The sequence below is a fragment of the Primulina eburnea genome, chromosome 5, assembly GCF_022965805.1.
Source record: "Primulina eburnea isolate SZY01 chromosome 5, ASM2296580v1, whole genome shotgun sequence".
In the NCBI taxonomy this organism is placed as follows: domain Eukaryota; kingdom Viridiplantae; phylum Streptophyta; class Magnoliopsida; order Lamiales; family Gesneriaceae; genus Primulina; species Primulina eburnea.
The window spans coordinates 36,718,905-36,742,596 of NC_133105.1; the positions used below are offsets into that span (position 1 = coordinate 36,718,905).

Below are 23,692 nucleotides of genomic sequence, written 5' to 3' on the forward strand. Positions count from 1 at the left end.
CGTGTCAAACCGACCCATCCATGTTGAATTGTAGTACACGGTCGCCATTAGTTCCCCCAATAATATGAGCCGAAGTCATGGGAGTTCCCATCAATTCACATCATGTGGCGCCCGGTTTAGGAATTCATAATTATTCCCTTACTAGGTGCCACATTTACCTTCAATCTTTCTTTATTGAACTTCTATTTTTATTTTTACCATTATTGTTATTAGAAAGATATTGTAGATAAAAATTTTGAACATTTTCTACAATAATTTAAGGATTATCTACAAATATTTACATTCTTATTTCAAATATGTACAATTATTTTACAGCGGAAGTCTAACATTCATATGTACAATTATGTTACAGCGGAAGTTAAACATTCATTTATAAACAGATCATCTCAACTTTCAAATGCTCTTATTTCAGCTTCAGTTATTTTCCTCTTGTTCCAATTCGGGGGTTCCTGTGTCTGGAAATTACAATAGACGAAGAGAAACAGAGGGTTAAGTCTTTGAGTACTTAGTGAGTTTAAATCAATATATGGTTTTTAAATAACACTTCGTCATAATTATACATGAAATAATAGGAATAAAAATTTAGATATTATGAATGATATGCAATGAAATAATAGATAAATGAAAATTCCATTAAATAACATTGGTGGCTCTAATTGAGCATTTTTTACGAGCCGGGTGAACCATTCTCCGGACCGAAATATTCGGTGCGCGTTGTTCAGATGAACCATATACCCGGTGTGAAGCCCTGAAAATCCTTACTTTGAAAATTTGCGGAAAATTAAAAATTTTCTTTTTAAAAGAACTTAAACGGCCTCATTCATAAAATCACTGGTTAATCAAGTTCAATGTTTCCAATTATTGCAACGGAAGAAAAATAAAGTTGCCAACAATAACAATTTAAAATTTGTCCAATGACTGATAAAATTGTTAGCGTAAAAATAACAACTGTTGCGCTGAGGTCCTCGGGTGCCACTACTGCCGACCCAAGCTGGCTCACTGGTCCCTGGCCTCATCAGTACCTACAACAATCAAGTCTAGTGAGCCTAAAGACTCAGCATGCATATATCGCAGGTAACGAGTAAAATCTGAAGTAAAATATGCTTGGGATAAAATATCATGTCATGAGGTATACTGAAAATAATCTGTACTCATGCTGAAAATAATCTGTACTGAACAATTATAATACGTGCATAACTGGACTGATAATCACAGTAAAAATGTTTGCTCCTTGGAGCCCTGTACTGAAATAACTGGTAAAATTTTCTGTTGAGAATATGTTTTACGCATGTGGCCACTGCACTAAGCTGAACTGATCGGTAACTGACTACCGGGGAGTCTGAAACTGAACTGAGCTGGCCGGTCACTGGCGACCGGGTGGTACCAAACTGAAATGAGCGGTCAATGGCGACCGTATAAAATAATACTCCCACATAGTGAATGAACCACAAGCCATATCGCATAAATCTAAAAAATAATCATTTTCTATTTTTCATGCACGTAATATAATTAACTGGAATAATGAAAATCTTGTAATTTTTCCGACTGGATTGGATTGGATCGTCCCCCAGGCTCGCTGCAACCTAACTGTGCCATGAAAAATATGCAATAGCTTAAACTTGACCAACTATGCAATTTAGTTCAAAAGATGCGACTATGACGCCTAATGACTTCGTATTTAATCATGACTCCGAACCAACCCGAACCAACACTGAACCGACGTATAGTCATGATTAAAATATGCTGAAAATAATGAAATAATGCTCCTAAAATTATGATAGTCGAAATCTAGGTGGAATGGAGGCCAAAACAAGAAACGCTCTTTCGAGAGTCAATTTGGCACATCGCACCGTAAATTCTCGTACGACCTCAAAAATGATCCGAATGACGAACGGCAAAAAACATGACCTTCCTAACTCAATGAGGCACTGTCCAGTCCAAGGCCATGGGCTAAAAGCCAACTAAGAACTCAAACGAGCCTTCTAAACGACACAACAACTTGCTGTAAATTTCCAGCAGCTGCGCAACTACAAGACTTGAGTTGGTTTCGAGACTATCGGCCATTAGGGGTGTGAACCACCGACTAGAGACTCTTACCAACATCGCAAGGAATGATTTGAACCATGGCTAAGGGCACAAGGCCAGCCACAATTCGCACATACCAGAAACGAGACTACACACCTAGCCGAGAAGGATATTCTGCGCGCATAGGGAGTTTGGCTTCGCTTGTTGTCTCGTGTCGTTCCAGTGGCCATTTTATTGACCATGGCACGATCTAGACATCTAGGGGCAAGGTGTAAACCATGGCTAAGGGCCCTAGGCCAACCAAGATCCACATCAAACCACACAATTCAAAATGCATGTTGCTGTCAAATGAAGGGAATCCGAGAGGGGAGGGGCTGTTCTTGCTTCGTTGGTTGTCTAGCATCGTTCCAGTGGCCATTTCATTGACCATGGCATGATCTAGACATCTAGGGGCATGGTATGAACCGTGGCTAAGGGCCATAGGCCAACCAAGATCCATACCAAGCAACAAAAGAAACGAACCACAAGCTGTCCAACTGAAGTAGCCGAAGGGGTATAGGGGCTGTTCTTGTTGTTTATTTAAAAACCGATGAGCCATGAACCAAGCCACCAAAAGGGCAACTTAGTCACGTCTTAGACATGCTAGGGAAGTGATCCAACAATGGCTAAGAGCCCTTAGGGCAGCCAAGATCAGATCCCACCCCTTGACATAAAAACTGAAATTTCGAACATCATTTTCTGCACCTATGGGACTTGCTGTCAATTCGGTTCATACAGCAAGCATGGGACTGAAACCAACGTTCTAACATGACCCTAACATGTCCTAGTACATGTCCATAATCAGCTTTGAGCCCCTGGAACGATCCATCCCTGAAAACGAAACAAAACATACCAATCGTGAAGCATAGAAGTCGATAGAAAAATCTGTGCAGAATTTTTGTTACGTGTCTACTGAAAATTTCGGTTTTTAGCCTGATGAAATCTGATCATGTACTGAAAAATACTTGCTAATATGACTTGATTGAGGTTTAGAAAAAGTATATACATGCCTTGGATTCGTTTCGAAAGAAAACGAAAAGAACGAAACGATACGGCGCGGAGGAGGTGGAGGGCTTTCTTTTCTTGCTACCTTTCCTTCTCTCGATTTTTCTTGCCTTCTTCCCTAGCTAAGACTCACGAAATTTACACTCAAAATGATCTGAATTTCAGTCATGGGGGAGGAGAATGATGGTTGGAATGGTGAGGGGCAAGATCCACAAATATAGGATCTCAACTCAAGACCAAGTCCCACACTCATTAAATTGGAATAAGATGGTTGTTTGACAAGTCTTCTTGGGGGGAAATGACCGATGGATTACAAGCACATCTAGATTAGGATAATGCTTATTAGTTAATTAATTAAGGTTGCTCAATAATTAAAAGGTTTACATGCTATCTTAACAAAGAATGGGTCAAAAGGTTGATGAGTTGGCAAATGATAGGCTATCATCTTAAGGGGGCCGAAATTTTGCATCTAAAAATGAATGGGGAGTGTTGTTTATTTACTAAATTAATAATTCTTAAAAGCCTCACTAATCCTTTAATTAATTTAGTGAGCTAACCCCTTAATTATTCAACTTAAATGGGCTTATTTCTTAATCACCTCAAGTAACTTAAATAATTCCTTAAACTTCTTTTTAACTTAAATGAACTTACTTGCTAGCTAAATTAACTCCCGGAAATATTTCTCGAAATCTTAAATCCTATCTCAAAACTCCAACTCCGGTCCGACCTCACTGAAATAACTGAAATGCTAAAAATCAACTACTGAACTGAAATAATAAAATAATTAACTTCAAAGAAATGCATTTAAAATAATCATGCAATGAAGTCAATTAAATTTTAAAATTCTAGAATTATGCATGGCTTATACGTAGACTGATTTACGGGTTCTACAATCCTTCCCCCCTTAAAAGAAATTTCGTCCTCGAAATTAAAACTCACCGAATAACTCGGGGTAACGCTCTCTCATCTCCGGCTCAGACTCCCATGTAGCTTCCTCCTCAGAATGGTTGAGCCATTTGACTTTGACTCGCTTAACCAGCTTGTTCCGAAGCTTCTTCTCCTGTCTGTCTAGGATCTGCACTGGTCTCTTCTCATAAGATAGATTCGGAGTAAGCTGTAACGGCTCAAAATTCAAGACATGCGAAGGATTTGCCATATACTTCCTCAGCATAGAGACGTGGAAGACATTGTGTACTGCGGACAAATTCGGCGGAAGAGCAACACGATAAGCTAGCGTCCCTACTCTGTCAAGAATCTCAAATGGTCCAATGAATCTCGGACTGAGCTTCCCTTTCTTCCCAAATCTCATGACACCCTTCATAGGTGCTACTTTCATAAAGACATGGTCGCCGACAGCAAATTCTAAATCTCTCCTTCTCGATCTGCATAGCTCTTCTGTCGACTCTGAGCAGTCCTCATCCTATCACGGATCTTTACTACTACACCGGCAGCCTGCTGAATAATCTCTGGACCCAATTCTGCTCTCTCTCCTACTTCATCCCAATGAACAGGAGATCTACACTTACGGCCATACAGTGCTTCATACGGAGCCATACCAATAGACGACTGGAAACTGTTGTTATATGTGAACTCTACCAATGGCAATTTCGACTCCCAACTCCCTGAGAAGTCAATCACACAAGCACGAAGAAGATCCTCTAAGATCTGAATAACACGCTCTGACTGCCCATCTGTCTGCGGATGGAAAGCTGTGCTAAACAGCAACTTCGTACCCATAGTCGAATGCAAGCTCTTCCAAAAAGAGGAAGTAAATGTGGGGTCTCTGTCAGATACGATAGAAACTGGAATACCATGAAGTCGGACTATCTCCCGGATATACAACTCTGCATACTTAACCATGGTGAAAGTCGTCTTAATGGGCAAAAAGTGCGCTGATTTGGTAAGACGATCTACAATCACCCAAATGGCATTTGATCCTCTGACTGACTTCGGCAAACCTGTCACGAAGTCCATGGTAACATTCTCCCACTTCCACTCGGGAATGGGAAGAGGCTTGAGCAAGCCTGCTGGTCTCTGATTCTCTACCTTCACTAACTGACAAGTCAGACACTCAGATACAAAACGTCTGATGTCCTTCTTCATCCCAGGCCACCAATACAACAACAGCAGATCTTTGTACATCATCGTACTCCCAGGGTGAATGGAGTACGGCGACATATGGGCCTCTGATAGAATATCTGCTCGGATAGTATCACTGCTAGGAACCTATATCCTGTCTCGGTATCTCACAATACCGTCGCTGACTGAATACAAGACACTGCCCTTGGCTTCATCTCTCTTCTTCCACTGTGCCAACTGCTCATCTGCTGCCTGACCACTGCGAATACGGCCCATAAGAGAGGATTGGATAGTCAAGGTAGATAAATGAGGAACTTTACTTCGAGGGTAAGTTTCAAGATCAAACCTCTACATCTCAATCTGAAGAGGTTTCTGCATCGTCAATGAGCCATCACTGCGACTTTTCTTCTCAAAGCATCCGCAACTACATTAGCTTTAACCGGGTGGTAGCTAATGTCACAATCGTAGTCTTTCACAAGCTCCAACCAACGCCTCTGACGCATGTTCAGCTCTTTCTGCGTAAAGAAATACTTGAGGCTCTTATGGTCGGTAAAGATTTGGCATTTCTCTCCATACAGATAGTGCCTCCAAATCTTCAAGGCAAAAACTACGGCTGCTAACTCCAGATCATGGGTAGGGTAGTTCTTCTCATGGACCTTCGGCTGTCGAGAAGCATACGCTATCACTCTCCCAGGCTGCATCAATACTGCGCCAAGACCGAGCTTCGAAGCATCGGTATAAAGGACAAACTCACCAGATCCTGACGGTACGGCCAAAACGGGTGCTGAGATAAGAGCTTGCTTCAAAGTATCAAAGCTCTTCTGACACTCCTCGCTCCATACAAATTTCACATTCTTCTTGGTCAATGATGTGAGTGGAACGGCAATAGAGGAGAATCCCTTAATGAATTTCCGGTAATATCCTGCTAGGCCGAGAAAACTGCGGATTTCAGATGCATTCTGAGGCAAAACCCAATCTCTGACTGCTGTAACCTTTGCTAGGTCTACCTCAATACCACTGCTTGAAACGATGTGGCCTAAGAACGCCACCTTCTCCAACCAGAATTCGCATTTACTAAACTTCGCGAACAACTTATGCTTCTGCAAGGTCTGCAACACTGTGGTCAAATGTCGGCTGTGATCCTCTTGACTTTTGGAGTAGACGAGAATGTCGTCTATGAACACTATCACAAACTGGTCAAGATACGGCTGAAATACGCGATTCATGAGATCCATGAAGATTTCTGGCGCATTCGTCAGACCGAACGGCATCACAAGGAACTCATAGTGACCATAACGAGTCCTGAAAACAGTCTTGGAAACATCAGCATCCTTCACCCTCAACTGGTGATAACCGGAACACAGATCAATCTTGGAGAAAATCGAAGCTCCCTGCAACTGGTCAAACAAATCCTCGATCCTCAGAAGTGGGTATTTGTTCTTCACTGTAACCCTGTTCAATTCTCGGTAGTCAATGCAAAGTCTCATAGAGCCATCCTTCTTCTTAACAAACAAGACTGGCGCGCCCCAAGGTGAGAAACTAGGGCGAATGAACTCCTTGTCAAGAAGTTCCTGAATCTGCTTCTTAAGCTCTGCCATCTCTGTCGGTGCAAGTCGGTACGGCGCCTTTGAGATAGGAACCGTACCTGACATAAGCTCGATGGAAAACTCCACCTCTCTCTCGGGTGGCATACTAGAGACGTCTTCGGGAAAAACGTCTAAGAAATCTTTGACAATCGGAACATCTGAGGCTGACTGGCTAGGTTCCTCGGGGACTGATAAAAAGGTTGCTAGAAACGCCCGACACCCTCTATGCATGAGCTTCCTAGCCTGAACATAAGGAATAATGTGCGGTAAGGGAAAGTACCTGTCCGGCTCAAATAAGAACTGCTCCATTCCTGGCGGTCGGACAAGAACAGATCTCCGCTGGAAGTCTATCAACACTCTATTCCTCAATAGCCAGTCCATCCCTAGGATGATGTCAAATTTTGGCATCGGTAGCACGATCAGATTCGCATAAACAAGATTACCGTGCAGCTCAAGATCTATATCTCGGATAACATTGGTAGCTGCCATCTCCTCGCCTGACGGCAACACTACTGAAAAGGATGTGTCTAGCCCAATGGTCTTGATCTTGAGAAAGTTTGCAAAGACCTCCGAAATAAACGAGTGAGTGGCCCCTGAATCTATCAGGGCCTTGGTAGCGGAACCAGATATAAAAATTCTCCCTGAAAGATCGGAACTCTAAGTTGAACCCAATAGCTACAAGAGTTAAACTTATAGACATGCAAAGGTCAAAGTTCTTCTAACTTAAATCCCCAAACTAATATTGAGCAGAGCATGCAATCCTATCGCAGTTCTAAGTTCAAATCTAAATCCCGATTCCCAAAACACGGAAATTCAAATAATAACTTAAAGCATAAAAGTACCTGTCAACAACATAGTCTCCGGGTTTGTTTCCGCGGCATGGAGAGCAAAAACTCTGCCTTGGGTAGGCAGATTCCTCTGAGGGCACTGCAGCAACATGTGGTCTGGACTGCCACATTTAAAACACTTTCCTGAGCCAGACATACATGCTCCAGGATGGCGGCGTGAGCACCTGGGACAGACTGGGTGCTCCTGAGTCCTCGGGGCTGGGCGTCCCCGCTGCTGCTGCTGCTGCTGCTGGCCTCGGTTCCTGGGCGGTCTATGAAAAGACCTCTTATTCTGCTGCTGATGCTGATGAGGAGGAGGGCGGTGCGTTGCCTGGACTGGGCGCTTGCCCTGGAGATCCCTCTCAATATCCCGCAGGTCCTGCTCTGCGGCTAGAGCTTTGGAGACGGCAATCTCATAGTTAGCAGGGTCAGACACCCTAACATCCTGGCGCAAGATCGGCCTTAAACCCACCAGGAAATGCATCAACTTAGCTTTGGCATCATTCGCGATCAGGGGCACAAAGTGACAGCCCCTCTCAAACTTACGGATGAACTCCGTAACCGACATATCCCCCTGTCTCAGACTCATGAACTCGGTGGTCAGCCTGGTGCGAACCTCCTCAGCAAAATACTTGGAGTAGAAAACCTCCGTAAAGTGTGCCCAAGAAAGTGTAGCCAAAGTCAGGGCTACCGACGCTCCTTCCCACCATAAGCGGGAGTCTCCAGTGAACAGATAGGTGGCACATCGGACTCGGTCTGCGTCTCCCAGCTCCATAAACTCGAAGATGACCTCGAGGGATTTGATCCATCCCTCGGCAATCATGGGGTCAGACGTCCCCGAAAACTCCTTCGGACGCATCTTCATAAACCTCTCATAGACAGCCTCGGGCCCTGTCGGCCTTGCTGTGGCAGTGGCAACGACATTGTTCCCCGCAAACTGTGCGAAGAACTGTGTCATCCCAGCTAGCATCCGAGCATTCATATCAGGCGGAGGTGGTGGAGGTAAGTCTTCCTCCCGCCTACGATCCTCACCGTACTCATGACAGCGCTCCTCGCCACCTCTCGGGCGTCCAACCTGGCGTCTAGGGGGCATACTGTTCCATACATAACCCGTACGTAACTAACATGCATAATTCCATAATTTATTTTAAATGAATACTGAAATACTGAAAAGATCTGATTGTAAACTATTTCATGGAAGCATGCTGTCACAATAATTCGTGATTTAAATAAAATGCTGAAATGTAAAACTTACAGACCGAAGACATGGCTTCGTGAGTTTCTCGGAGTCAGTAGTAGTGTAACCCTTTACAAGAACATAGGCTCTGATACCAACTGTGAAGCCCTGAAAATCCTTACTTTGAAAATTTGCGGAAAATTAAAAATTTTCTTTTTAAAAGAACTTAAACGGCCTCATTCATAAAATCACTGGTGAATCAAGTTCAATGTTTCCAATTATTGCAACAGAAGAAAAATAAAGTTGCAAACAATAACAATTTAAAATTTGTCCAATGACTGATAAAATTGTTAGCGGAAAAATAACAACTGCAGCGCTGAGGTCCTCGGGTGCCACTACTGCCGACCCAAGCTGGCTCACTGGTCCCCGTCCTCGGCCCTGGCCTCATCAGTACCTACAACAATCAAGTCTAGTGAGCCTAAAGACTCAGCATGTGTAATGCCCTAGATTTTATATCATGTTAAGCAAAGATTATAGAATTTGAATTGATATAATTATGGACGGGCTATTACGAGACCAGATTGGCCAAACAATTAAATTAGACAACCTTGGGACAGAATTGCTGGCGCCCGAGCGGTGAAGATCGACCGCCCGAGCGCCAGTGTCCCTGGAAAGTACGTTGCGGGCAGAAGACTTGGCGCCCGGGCTGTAGTTTGTGACCGCCCGAGCGCCAAAGAAGCAAATCTGTAGTGCTCGAGCCGAGAAGGCCGCGCTCGAGCGGTACATTATTACCGCCCGAGCGCCGACCAGGATGCGAGAAAAGTGACACGTTTCAATACATGCAACGTGATATATATGTATATATATATTTATATATATATATATATATATATATATATATATATATATATATATAAACGTTGAACATTCAGATTAGTTTGAGGAGGAAATAAAGAAGCTAAAGGATCCTTCAATCCGTCCGTTAGATTTTAAATCCGACTTCGGTACTGTGTTCCTATCAACGCAGACTACAACTGGACGTAAGTTTTACTACGTTTTGACATGTTTTGAAATTATGATGTGGTTAGAATTGAATACACGTCATATATGTTGTTCTTGACATGTTAGACAGCGTAGAATCGAAGTCAGATTAATAAACGGACTGAATATGGAATTGTTATGAATTTCAGAATGAAATTGACTGAGAAGTGGTATCAGATTTGTATGGTGATTGATTGTAAATGATTGGAATTAATATAGACTGATATAGTATTATCAGTATCGCAAGATTGTACTGTTATACTGTCAGAAATTGATAAAACAGAGATGTTGTGATTTGATTAGATTATTGATACAGAATATATTGATATTGTCATTGCCAGATTGAACAGTGACAGAATTTGAATCGAGACTTCGATTGTATCAGATCGACAACAAGAAAGGTATAAATAAATGTTGATTCGGGATTGCACAACTCGAGTTAGGTCTGACTTGAGTTTCCCTAAATCACATACTTTACTTTATTGCATTGATATTTGCAGATTATCAGATTGATATGTTAATGTATTGACTTAGAACAGAGTCAGAGTCCGAGTCTAGGGAAGACAGCCTAGCTAGGGCAGAACCGCCGAGTCTTTCTCAGAACCGATAAAACTCTAGACTTACGGTGTATCGAAGAGCCTTAGATGTAGATCGACGTCTATCTCAGACACTCGATATAGAATACCAAAGTCTAAATTAGATTGGGATCCCTAGATTTGAGATAAGATAAGATTATATCACGAGTCATTAATTCATGTAATCAGATTAGATACATGTTTTGATGTTTGTTTATGCTTTTATATATGTTTTATATGATTGCATTTAATACATTGTTTATACTGGGATATTTATATCTCACCGGAGTTATCCGGCTGTTGTCTTGTTTGTATGTGTGCATGACAACAGGTGGGACAAGTACAGGGTCACAGAGATGAAAACAGATTAAGATTAGAGTGGTGATACCGGACTTGGATTGGAGCTAGGGTTTAAACACTTGATAGTAGTTGTTGAACCTGAGTATGTATGATTGTATATTTTATCAGATTTATACTTTTATACTGATATGTATAGGAGTTTGATTCCATTACCTTCCGCATTTTAAAAAAAAAAATTTAGACCCTGTTTACTATAAATGATTAATTAGTCCCAATGACGATTAAGAACATGATTAGCGTCCGGGTCCCCACAACAGGTGGTATCAGAGCGATAGATCCTTTAGATTGAGATAGAAGAGGCTAGTGAGCGGGGTAGATTGAGGTTTTCTTTCCTGCTTTTGAATGCTAGCATGTCTTACTGCTTTATTACATGTTACTTGTTTATCTGATTTGATATAGTAATATGTTTTATTGAGATTGGATCAGTATTGATTCTAGATCAGCAGTAAGATGATCAGAGGAGGATTGAAACAGAATTGTGGTATTTGTTGCTAATCTATTTGATTATTAGATATGCCTCCGAGACGAGTACCAGAACAGGGAAGTACATCAAATCCTCCAATGGATGTCACTCCGACTCCAATGGAAACGTTACTGAAACGATTTCAATCATTTCATCCGCCAACCTTGAAAGGCACAGAGAACGCTGTGGAGTGTGAGAGTTGGCTCGATGATATAGAGATGTTCTTCGAATCCTTGGAGTATATAGATGAGAAGAGGGTGAAATTAATTGGACACCATTTTCACGACGTTGCCAAAGACTGGTGGATTACGAGGAAGAGAGCCATGGAGCATAGAGGTACGATTATTACCTGGAATATATTTAGAACTGAATTTTATCAACGATTCTTTCCAGTGTCGTATTGGAAGGATAAGGGGGCGGAGTTTTCCAATCTAAAGCAAGGACAGATGAACATAGAGGAGTACGTGTCAAAGTTCTACTCCTTGCTGAAATTTGCTCCACATGTGGCTGACAGCGAAGAAGCTACTGCTGACCAGTTCATCAATGGCCTGAACCCCGACATTTTCACATTGGTGAACACAGGGCGACCGGATAATTTTACTGATGCCCTGAACAGAGCCAAGGGAGAAGAAGCCGGTCTGATGAGACAGAAAGGGGCTTCATTTGTGCCTCCAGCACCGAGACCACAGCAACCACCTCCCAGATTTGAGAGCGGCAGTAGCAGTAGTGGAGGAAAGAAAGAATTTTTGAAAGCCAGGGGAAAGCAATTCAAGAAATCTGGCAGTAGTTCTTCAAGCTCCGGTGGTTCCAGACTGAGCCAGAGTTACACTGGAGTTTATTGCAAGACTTGCGGAGGAAGACATGCTACTGAGCAATGCCAGGGAGTGAGTGGTAGTTGCAATTTCTGTAAACAGCTGGGACACTTTGCTCAAGTGTGTCCACAGAGAGGTTCACTGAGAACTCAGGGAGCCGAGTCATCGGGATCAGCAGCACAGACTGAGAGACGATCAGCTGCTGTTCATACATTTCAGCCAGCGCCAGCTCAGTCACAGCAGAGGCCAAGAGGAAGCCAGACAGTTGGTCAGCCTCCTAGACAGCAGGCCAGAGTCTTCGCTTTGACAGAGGAGCAGGCCCAGGAAGCACCAGATGACGTTGTGGCAGGTAACTGTTCTTTATGTGGTTATCCTGCTTACGTATTAATTGATACCGGTGCTTCACACACATTTATTTCTGACCGATTTGCATTGAGTCATGCATTGCCTGTAGAGTCTTTAGCTACTGTAGTGTCGGTATCTTCGCCTTCGGGGATAGGTTTGATATCTGTAAACTCTGTGAAGCGTTGTGTACTACAGTATGACGGGCATGAGATTGAATTATATTGCATCGTACTTGGATTTTCTGACTTTGACTGTATTATCGGTATTGATATGCTGACCCAGTACAGAGCGATAGTTGATTGTTTCCACAAGATAGTGAGATTCAGACCAGATATGGCTGAAGAGTGGGAATTTTACGGTAAGGGTTCTAGATCGAGAATTCCTTTAGTATCCGTATTATCTATGACTCGATTGTTACAGAAAGGAGCAGAAGGGTTCCTTGTATATTCAGTAGATTTACTGAAGTCGAGTCCAGCATTGGCAGATCTGCCAGTGGTACGTGAGTTCGCTGACGTCTTCCCAGATGAGATCCCGGGATTACCTCCAGTTAGAGAAATAGACTTCAGCATTGAACTGATACCAGGTACAGTACCGATTTCTAGAGCTCCGTACAGAATGGCACCAGTTGAATTGAAAGAATTGAAGGATCAGTTGGAAGATTTACTGGCCAAGGGGTACATCAGACCGAGTGTTTCTCCTTGGGGTGCTCCAGTATTATTCGTAAGAAAGAAAGATGGTTCGATGAGACTCTGCATCGACTATCGGCAACTGAACAAGGCAACGATAAAGAATAAATATCCTTTGCCTCGTATAGATGATTTATTCGATCAGTTGCAGGGTTCTTCAGTATATTCCTAGATTGATTTGAGATCGGGATATCATCAGCTGAGAGTCAGAGATTCTGATATCTCAAAGACAGCATTCAGAACCAGGTATGGACACTATGAATTTATTGTCATGCCGTTGGGTTTAACGAATGCTCCAGCTGTATTCATGGGATTTATGAACCGTATCTTCCAGAAATATCTCGATGATTTTGTGATTATTTTCATTGATGATATTTTGATTTATTCAAAGAATATGGGTGAGCATTCTGAGCATCTAAGAACTGTGTTGCGAATTTTAAGAGCTGAGAAATTATATGCTAAACTGTCGAAATGTGAGTTTTGGCTAAGACAGGTCGTATTTCTGGGTCATATTATATCTGGAGATGGTATATCAGTTGATCCCAGTAAAGTGGAAGCCGTGATTTCTTGGCCAAGACCGACATCAGTACCTGAAATTCGCAGTTTCATGGGTTTAGCGGGATATTACCGTCGTTTCATTAAAGATTTCTCGAGTATAGCTAAACCAATTACTCAGCTGACTCAAAAGAATGCTCTATTTGTTTGGTCTGAAGAATGTGAGACCAGTTTTTTTGAGTTAAAGAAGAGACTGACCAGTGCACCGGTGTTGACTATTCCCTCCGGTACTGGTAATTTTGTGGTTTATTGCGACGCTTCTCACAGAGAGTTGGGATGTGTGCTGATGCAACGAGGGCATGTTATCGCTTATGCCTCAAGACAGCTTAAACCACATGAGACCCGTTATCCAATTCATGATCTAGAATTGGCAGCCATTGTCTTTGCATTAAAGATATGGCGACATTATCTTTACGGGAAGAAGTTTGAGATATATTCTGATCATAAGAGTTTGAAATATATGTTTTCGCAATCTGAATTGAATATGAGGCAACGAAGATGGCTTGATTTGCTTAAAGATTTTGATTGTGAAATCACATACTATCCAAGAAAGTCTAATGCAGCAGCTGATGCACTAAGTCGAAAGGTATGTTCTTTATCCTTATCGACGATTGGTGTTTCAAATTTGATAGAAGACTGCTGTTTGTCTGGACTAGAATTTGAAACAGATTATAGACCGTTGAGACTCTATACGGTGCAAGAGAACCAGAGCTGATTATGAGAATTAAGGCAGCTCAGAAAGTTGATCAGAATGTACAGAAATCAGTATCAATGGTTAGAGCAGGACATCGATCAGAGTATCAGGTACGTGAAAACGTTTTATACGTGAATAATCGTTTGGTTGTGCCAAATGTTTCAGATTTGAGACGATAGATATTGTCAGAAGCGCACAACAGTCGATTCAGTATTCATCCTGGTGGCAGAAAGATGTACAATTATTTGAAAAGACAGTTCTGGTGGAAACAAATGAAGAATGATATTGCGGAATTTGTTTCCAAATGTCTGAATTGCCAACAGGTGAAAGCAGAAAGAAAGAAACCAGGAGGATTATTACAGAGTTTGTCCATTCCTGAATGGAAATGAGATCACATTTCCATGGACTTTGTGACACAGTTGCCGCGTTCCTCCAAAGTTTGTGATGCGATTTGGGTCGTAATTGACAGATTGACCAAATCCGCATGTTTTATACCGAACAAGATGACATACAGATTTGACCAAATGGCAGAGATCTATGTAGAGAAGTGGTCAGATTGTATGGAGTGCCGAAGTCGATTGTATCAGATCGTGATCCTCGATTTACTTCGCACTTCTGGCAGAGTTTGCAGCAGGCTCTCGGTACAAAGTTACATCTGAGTACCGCATATCATCCATAGACCGACGGACAGTCAGAGCGGACTATCCAGACACTGGAGTATATGCTGAGAGCAGTAGTGCTAGATTTCAGCACTAATTGGCAAGATGCATTGCCTCTTTGTGAGTTTTCGTACAACAACAGCTATCAGACTAGTATTGAGATGGCACCATTTGAAGCGTTGTACGGAAAGAAGTGCAGATCCCCTCTATATTGGGATGATATCTCTGAAGTGCCTGAGATTGGACCTGATATGATCAGAGATATGACAGAAAAAGTGAAGCTAATTCGAAAGAAAATGAAGGCAGCGCAAGACAGACAGGCCAAATATGCCAATGTTCGACGTAGACCGTTGGTATTTGAGGTTGGAGACCGAGTATTTTTAAAGATTTCACCTTTCAGAGGAGTTGTCAGATTTGGCAAGAAAGGAAAACTGTCTCCAAGATACATTGGGCCTTATGAGATTCTTGAAAAGGTAGGAGATCGTGCCTATCTACTCGCTTTACCGCCTTCATTATCTGGGATACATGATGTCTTTCATGTATCATTATTAAGGAAGTACCTTCCTGATGCTTCACATGCTATACAACCAGACGAGGCCGAGCTTGATGAATCTCTGAGCTGTGTTGAAAAACCGATTCAGATTATTGATCGCAAAGAAAAGCAGCTCAGAACGAAGACCATTCCACTTGTGAAAGTGCAATGGACTCGTCATGGTGTAGAAGAAGCAACTTGGGAGACTGAATCAGATATGAGACAAGAGTTCCCAGAGTTATTTAGATGATGTAAACTTCTTGTACATTTTTGTATATACTCCTTGTTGATACGAATGAAATGCCTGTGATTTCGAGGACGAAATCGTTTCTTAGGGGGGAAGAAATGTAATGCCCTAGATTTTATATCATGTTAAGCAAAGATTATAGAATTTGAATTGATATAATTATGGACGGGCTATTACGAGACCAGATTGGCCAAACAATTAAATTAGACAACCTTGGGACAGAATTGTTGGCGCCCGAGCGGTGAAGATCGACCGCCAGAGCGCCAGTGTCCCTGGAAAGTACGTTGCGGGCAAAAGACTTGGCGCCCGGGCGGTAGTTTGTGACCGCCCGAGCGCCAAAGAAGCAAATCTATAGTGCTCGAGCCGAGAGGGCCGCGCTCGAGCGGTACATTATTACCGCCCGAGCGCCGACCAGGATGCGAGAAAAGTGACACGTTTCAATACATGCAACGTGATATATATATATAAACGTTGATCCTTCAGATTAGTTTGAGGAGGAAATAAAGAAGCTAAAGAATCTCCGGGAAAATCCTTACGCCTTTATATTTCAATCCGTCCGTCAGATTTTAAATCCGACTTCGGTACTGTGTTCCTATCAACGCAGACTACAACTGGACGTAAGTTTTACTACGTTTTGACATGTTTTGAAATTATGATGTTGTTAGAATTGAATACACGTCATATATGTTGTTCTTGACATGTTAGACAGCGTAGAATCGAAGTCAGATTAATAAACGGACTGAATATGGAATTGTTATGAATTTCAGAATGAAATTGACTGAGAAGTGGTATCAGATTTGTATGGTGATTGATTATAAATGATTGGAATTAATATAGATTGATATAGTATTATCAGTATCGCAAGATTGTACTGTTATACTGTCAGAAATTGATAAAACAGAGATGTTGTGATTTGATTAGATTATTGATACAGAATATATTGATATTGTCATTGTCAGATTGAACAGTGACAGACTTTGAATCGAGACTTCGATTGTATCAGATCGACAACAAGAAAGGTATAAATAAATGTTGACTCGGGATTGCACAACTCGAGTTAGGTCTGACTTGAGTTTCCCTAAATCACATACTTTACTTTATTGCATTGATATTTGCAGATTATCAGATTGATATGTTAATGTATTGACTTAGAACAAAGTCAGAGTCCGAGTCTAGGGCAGACAGCCTAGCTAGGGCAGAACCGCCGAGTCTTTCTCAGAACCGATAAGACTCTAGACTTACGGTGTATCGAAGAGCCTTAGATGTAGATCGACGTCTATCTCAGACACTCGATACAGAATACCAAAGTCTAAATTAGATTGGGATCCCTAGATTTGAGATAAGATAAGATTAGATCACGAGTCATTAATTCATGTAATCAGATTAGATACATGTTTTGATGTTTGTTTATGCTTTTATATATGTTTTATATGATTGCATTTAATATCATGTCATGAGGTATACTGAAAATAATCTGTACTCATGATGAAAATAATCTGTACTGTACAATTATAATACGTGCATAACTGGACTGATAATCACAGTAAAAATGTTTGCTCCTTGGAGCCCTGTACTGAAATAACTGGTAAAATTTTTTGTTGAGAATATGTTTTACTCCTGTGGCCACTGCACTAAGCTGAACTGATCGGTAACTGACTACCGTGGAGTCTGAAACTGAACTGAGCTGGCCGGTCACTGGCGACCGGGTGGTACCAAACTGAACTGAGCGGTCACTGGCGACCGTATAAAATAATACTCCCACATAGTGAATGAACCACAAGCCATATGGCATAAATCTAAAAAACAATCATTTTCTATTTTTCATGCACGTAATATAATTAACTAGCATAATGAAAAATCCTGTAATTTTTCCGACTGGATTGGATTGGATCGTCCCCCAGGCTCGCTGCAACCTAACTGTGCCATGAAAAATATGCAATAGCTTAAACTTGACCAACTATGCAATTTAGTTCAAAAGATGCGACTATGACGCCTAATGACTTCGTATTTAATCATGACTCCGAACCAACCCGAACCAACACTGAACCGACGTATAGTAATGATTAAAATACGCTGAAAATAATGAAATAATGCTCCTAAAATTATGATAGTCGAAATCTAGGTGGAATGGAGGCCAAAACAAGAAACGCTCTTTCGAGAGTCAATTTGACACATCGCACCGTAAATTCTCGTACGACCTCAAAAATGATCCGAATGACGAACGGCCAAAACCATGACCTTCCTAACTCAATGAGGCACTGTCCAGTCCAAGGCCATGGGCTAAAAGCCAACCAAGAACTCAAACAAGCCTTCTAAACGACACAGCAACTTGCTGTAAATTTCCAGCAGCTGCGCAACTACAAGACTTGCGTTGGTTTCGAGACTATCGGCCATTAGGGGCGTGAACCACCGACCAGAGACTCTTACCAACATCCCAAGGAATGATTTGAACCATGGCTAAGGGCACAAGGCCAGCCACAATTTGCCCCACACCAGAAACGAGACTACACACCTAGCCGAGAAGGAAATTCTGCGCGCGTAGGGAGTTTGGCTTCGCTTGTTGTCTCGTGTCGTTCCAGTGGCCATTTTATTGACCATGGCACGATCTAGACATCTAGGGGCAAGGTGTAAACCGTGGCTAAGGGCCCTAGGCCAACCAAGATCCACATCAACCACACAATTCGAAATGCATGTTGCTGTCAAAAGAAGGGAATCCGAGAGGGGAGGGGCTGTTCTTGCTTCGTTGGTTGTCTAGCGTCGTTCCAGTGGCCATTTCATTGACCATGGCACGATCTAGACATCTAGGGGCATGGTATGAACCGTGGCTAAGGGCAATAGGCCAACCAAGATCCATACCAAGCAACAAAAGAAACGAACCACAAGCTGTCCAACTGAAGCAGCCGAAGGTGTATAGGGGCTGTTCTTGTTGTTTATTTAAAAACCGATGAGCCATGGACCAAGCCACAAAAAGGGCGACTTAGTCACGTCTTAGACATGCTAGGGGAGTGATCCAACCATGGCTAAGAGCCCTTAGGGCAGCCAAGATCAGATCCAACCCCTTGACATAAAAACTGAAATTTCGAACATCATTTTCTGCACCTATGGGACTTGCTGTCAATTCGGTTCATACAGCAAGCATGGGACTGAAACCAACGTTCTAACATGACCCTAACATGTCCTAGTACATTTCCATAATCAGCTTTGAGCCCCTGGAACGATCCATCCCTGAAAACGAAACAAAACATACCAATCGTGAAGCATAGAAGTCGATAGAAAAATCTGTGCAGAATTTTTGTTACGTGTCTACTGAAAATTTCGGTTTTTAGCATGATGAAATCTGATCATGTACTGAAAAATACTTGCTAATATGACTTGATTGAGGTTTAGAAAAAGTATATACATGCTTTGGATTCGTTTCGAAAGAAAACGAAAAGAACGAAACGATACGGCGCGGAGGAGGTGGAGCGCTTTCTTTTCTTGCTACCTTTCCTTCTCTCGATTTTTCTTGCCTTCTTCCCTAGCTAAGACTCACGAAATTTACACTCAAAATGATCTTAATTTCAGTCATGGGGGAGGAGAATGATGGTTGGAATGGTGAGGAGCAAGATCCACAAATATAGGATCTCAACTCAAGACCAAGTCCCACACTCATTAAATTGGAATAAGATGGTTGTTTGACAAGTCTTCTTGGGGGGAAATGACCGATGGATTACAAGCCCATCTAGATTAGGATAATACTTATTAGTTAATTAATTAAGGTTGCTCAATAATTAAAAGGTTTACATGGTAGCTTAACAAAGAATGGGTCAAAAGGTTAATTTGTTGGCAAATGATAGGCTATCATCTTAAGGGGGCCGAAATTTTGCATCTAAAAATGAATGGAGAGTGTTGTTTATTTACTAAATTAATAATTCTTAAAAGTCTCACTAATCCTTTAATTAATTTAGTGAGCTAACCCCTTAATTATTCAACTTAAATGGGCTTATTTCTTAATCACCTCAAGTAACTTAAATAATTCCTTAAACTTCTTTTTAACTTAAATGAACTTACTTGCTAGCTAAATTAACTCCCGGAAATATTTCTCGAAATCTTAAATCCTATCTCAAAACTCCAACTCCGGTCCGGCCTCACTGAAATAACTGAAATGCTAAAAATCAACTACTGAACTGAAATAATAAAATAATTAACTTCAAAGAAATGCATTTAAAATAATCATGCAATGAAGTCAATTAAATTTTAAAAATCTAGAATTATGCATGGCTTATACGTAGACTGATTTACGGGTTCTACAATCACTAGCTCAACTGGTACCAGGATTGCTGCCAAGATCTATATAAGTCCAGGAGGTCTTGGGTTCTAATCCAGGGGAAGGCAAAAGCTCCAGTTCCTGGGCTGGAGAAGTTCTATGAGTAATGGGTAATGGGACAACCGAGAGGGATACAGCCCAATCGGGAACATCCCATGTGCATTACACCCAGGACTTTTGACTCGTTGTTCATTGGACTCATTTTCCTGGCCGAAGCCACGTTGTCCAGTGGACTCAATTTTCGGACCGAAATCCGTTGTCCATGACTCCATTCATTCATGATATATCAATCCATTCATAAATATTCAAGAAAATAAATCAGTAATTGAAATGAATTGTGGATGATATTTTAACATTAAATAAATGCTATTGAAATTTCCAGGCCAAATGCAAAGGGCTTTAATAGAAGAATGAATAGTAATTTCCTCACCTGATAACTTACAATTTAGGCTTGATTAATACTCCGAGTTCCTGGAGCAAGTCCTAAAAATATATTATGAATGATATTTATGTGTTAGAGTTTTTAAGTAACTAGCTGATCATTTTCAGATTATTTTTTGTTCAAAATCTAATCCGGTTGATTTTAATTAAATTTCAAAAATTCATATTAATTAGAAGGTATATCCAAACATTACGAAAGTTGGCCAAAAAGTCGGAAATAACCTCAGGAACGTTCGACCGCCGGAAGATCGCCGTTGCGGCGGCGCGTGGGGTACACGCGCCGATGGTGCCGGCGCGTGGCTGGCCGTCCGGCGGCCATGCGCGGCCCGTTTTTTTCCAGCATGTGTAACTTTTTAGGATCTTGAATTCTCTTATTGAAAGTTTTGCCAAATTCCTAACCGAACGATACCAGATTTAAATATCGTCCTATGGTGAACTAGGGTACTCCGGCATTCCAAAAATGTTAGTTCCGGCAATATTTTGGGATGACGAGCGGTATGTACCTCATCTATGCAACAAGAGGTACAACTTTGTTATCCAAATCGACCTCTAGTTTGGTGTGTAGCTATAAGAAAAATGAGCGAAAAGTACATAGCTTGAATACGGTATACCGTTGCCGTTTTGCGGAATGTCTTTGTTTGATTTTCTGGTTTTTGAGCGATCCTTTTGCATCACCTCCAGTGCTATATTGCTTTATGATATGAGGTGATTAGTTGGTGATTTATCGGAATTTTTCGGAAAGTGTATAGCTTTTTCCTTCTATTTTTTTCTTCCTCTCCTCTTCCTTCTTCCTTCTCTCTCGGTTGCTTTCTTCTTTTCCTACTGTCTCTCGGCTGGTTTTGATTTTAGAATGAAAGAGCGCACATATATATATATAGCCGATGATTCTATGTTTATCCCTTTATTATTATTTTTTAAATTTTTATTTATTTATGTATTTATTAAATAGAAAAAATCTCATGTTTATCCAAACTTAATATTATTATATTAGTGTATCTAATTATTAAACCTAATTATCTTATATTGATCATAATAATTATTATACTTAATTATTTAACATATATATTGAACTCAATTATAATATTTTATTATATTTTATTATATTTTGGGTATTTGATTTTGGTATGGGAACCTCATAGTGCTTGATGAATTTTTAAGTGTATTGTGATGTATTTTAATGTATTTCTAGATACTTTGGACAAATAAAATTTGTACCGATATGATAAAATTTTAAAAGTGAAAATAATAAAATTTATACTAATAAAAATGCATTTATGCACCTTTGTTTTTAGGGTGTCACAATATCCCCTCCTTTTAAAAATCTGGTCCCCAGATTTAAGAGTTATTGGAATAAATGAGGATATTGACATCTCATATCTTTCTCTGTTTCCCACGTTGCTTCTTCAATGTTGTGGTTTTTCCATAAGACTTTTATCAACTGAATTGGTCGACCACGAAGTTCCTTTATTCTTTGGTCCAAAATCTTCACAGGTTGTTCTTCATATGTTAGATTTTCTTCCAGATCTATCTGCTGGTGGTCAACTAATTGAGCTTTGCATTTCCTTAATTGTGATACGTGGAATACGTTATGTATACCAGAGATATTTTCGGGTAGAGATAGACGATAAGCCACAGTGTCTATTCGTTCTATCACTTCAAAGGGTCCAACAAATCGAGGATGGAACTTTACCTTCTTTTCAGTACGCTTGATTCTTTTTCTTGGTGATACATTTAGTAATACGAAATCTCCGACTTCAAATTCCAAATCTTTCCGCCTTTTATCTGCATAATTCTTCTGTCGACTTTGGGCTGTTTGTATTCGTTGCCTGATAAGTTGTATTTTGTCCATAGCTTCTTGTATAATGTCAGGTTTGATTGCTCTTTCTTGTCCATTCTTTGTGCCTCTCCATTCATCCATATCCCAGTTAAGAGGAGAGCGACATTTTCTTCCATATAATGCTTCATATGGCGCCATTTTTATTGAGGATTGATAACTATTGTTGTATGAAAATTCAACTAGAGGCAAATGTTTTCCCCAGTTTTCCCCAAAATCCAGCACACATGCACGAAGCATGTCTTCCAATATTTGAATGGTTCGTTCAGACTGACCATCGGTTTGTGGATGTGCTGTTGTGCTAAAATTTAATTTGGTACCAAGGCATTCCTGAAGTTTTTTCCATAATCTTGACGTAAACTTCGGATCTCTATCAGATACTATGGTAGTGGGGATACCATGTAATCGTATAATTTCCTTCTGATAGAGTTTAGCCAGTTTTTCCACCCCATATTTGTGACTTATGGGTATGAAATGTGCTTACTTGGTCAAGCGATCAACGATTACCCATATACTATTAAAACCTCCTGGGATCTGGGGTAATCCAATCACAAAGTCCATAGTTATTTGATCCCATTTCCATTCTGGTATAGGAAGTGGTTGCAAAAGACCTGCTGGTCTTTGATGTTCAGCCTTTATCATTTGGCAAGATAGGCATTGTGAAAATGAAATTTGCAATATCTCATTTCATTCCTTTCCACCAGAAGTGTTTTTTAATCTCTTGGTACATCTTAGATCCTCCTGGATGAATGCTGATCCGAGATTAATGTGATTTTTCCATTATTTCTTTTTTCATTGAGCTAGGTACACAAATACGGTCATGATAGCATAGTATTCCTTGTGAATTGGTGAAGAAATTGGTATCAATACGGAGTTTTGAAACTTCTTGGTCCAATTCTTGATTTTGCTTAATACTGGTATGAAATTCAGGTTCAATTCTCAATCCGACCAAATGCCCACGAGAATGGATGTGTACGCATTCTCTTTCTTCTTTCATTCCCAAACAAGCCATGCTAATCTTTCTACTTAAAGCATCAGCCACTACATTAGTTTTACCTGATTGATAAAGAATGGAACAATCGTAGTCTTCCAAAAATTCAATCCATCATCTTTGCCTCATGTTCAGCTCTTTTTGAGTAAATAAATACTTCAGGCTTTTGTGGTCTGTATAAATATCAAAAGTGGAACCGTACAAGTAGTGTCTCCATTTTGCTAATGCAAACACTATTGATCCTAATTCCAGATCATGAGTGAGATAATTTAACTCGTGATTCTTTAATTTTCTAGATGCATATGCAATAACTTTAGCGTTTTGCATCAGTACACATCCAAAGCCTTCTTTTGAGGCATCTGTGTAAACCACAAATCCTTATGTTCCTTCTGGTAAAGCTAATACAGGTGCAC

General features: G+C 40.8%; 1 long non-coding RNA gene across 1 annotated transcript in view; it reads right to left on the reverse strand.

The window, feature by feature from the left end:
- Positions 1–384: 384 nt before the first annotated feature.
- Positions 385–23,692, reverse strand: part of LOC140831824 (uncharacterized) — a 28,698-nt gene continuing 5,390 nt past the window's right edge. Inside the window, exon 3 of the long non-coding RNA XR_012117961.1 lies at positions 385–455. This is a non-coding gene — a long non-coding RNA (uncharacterized lncRNA). The remainder of the gene's footprint in view (positions 456–23,692) is intronic.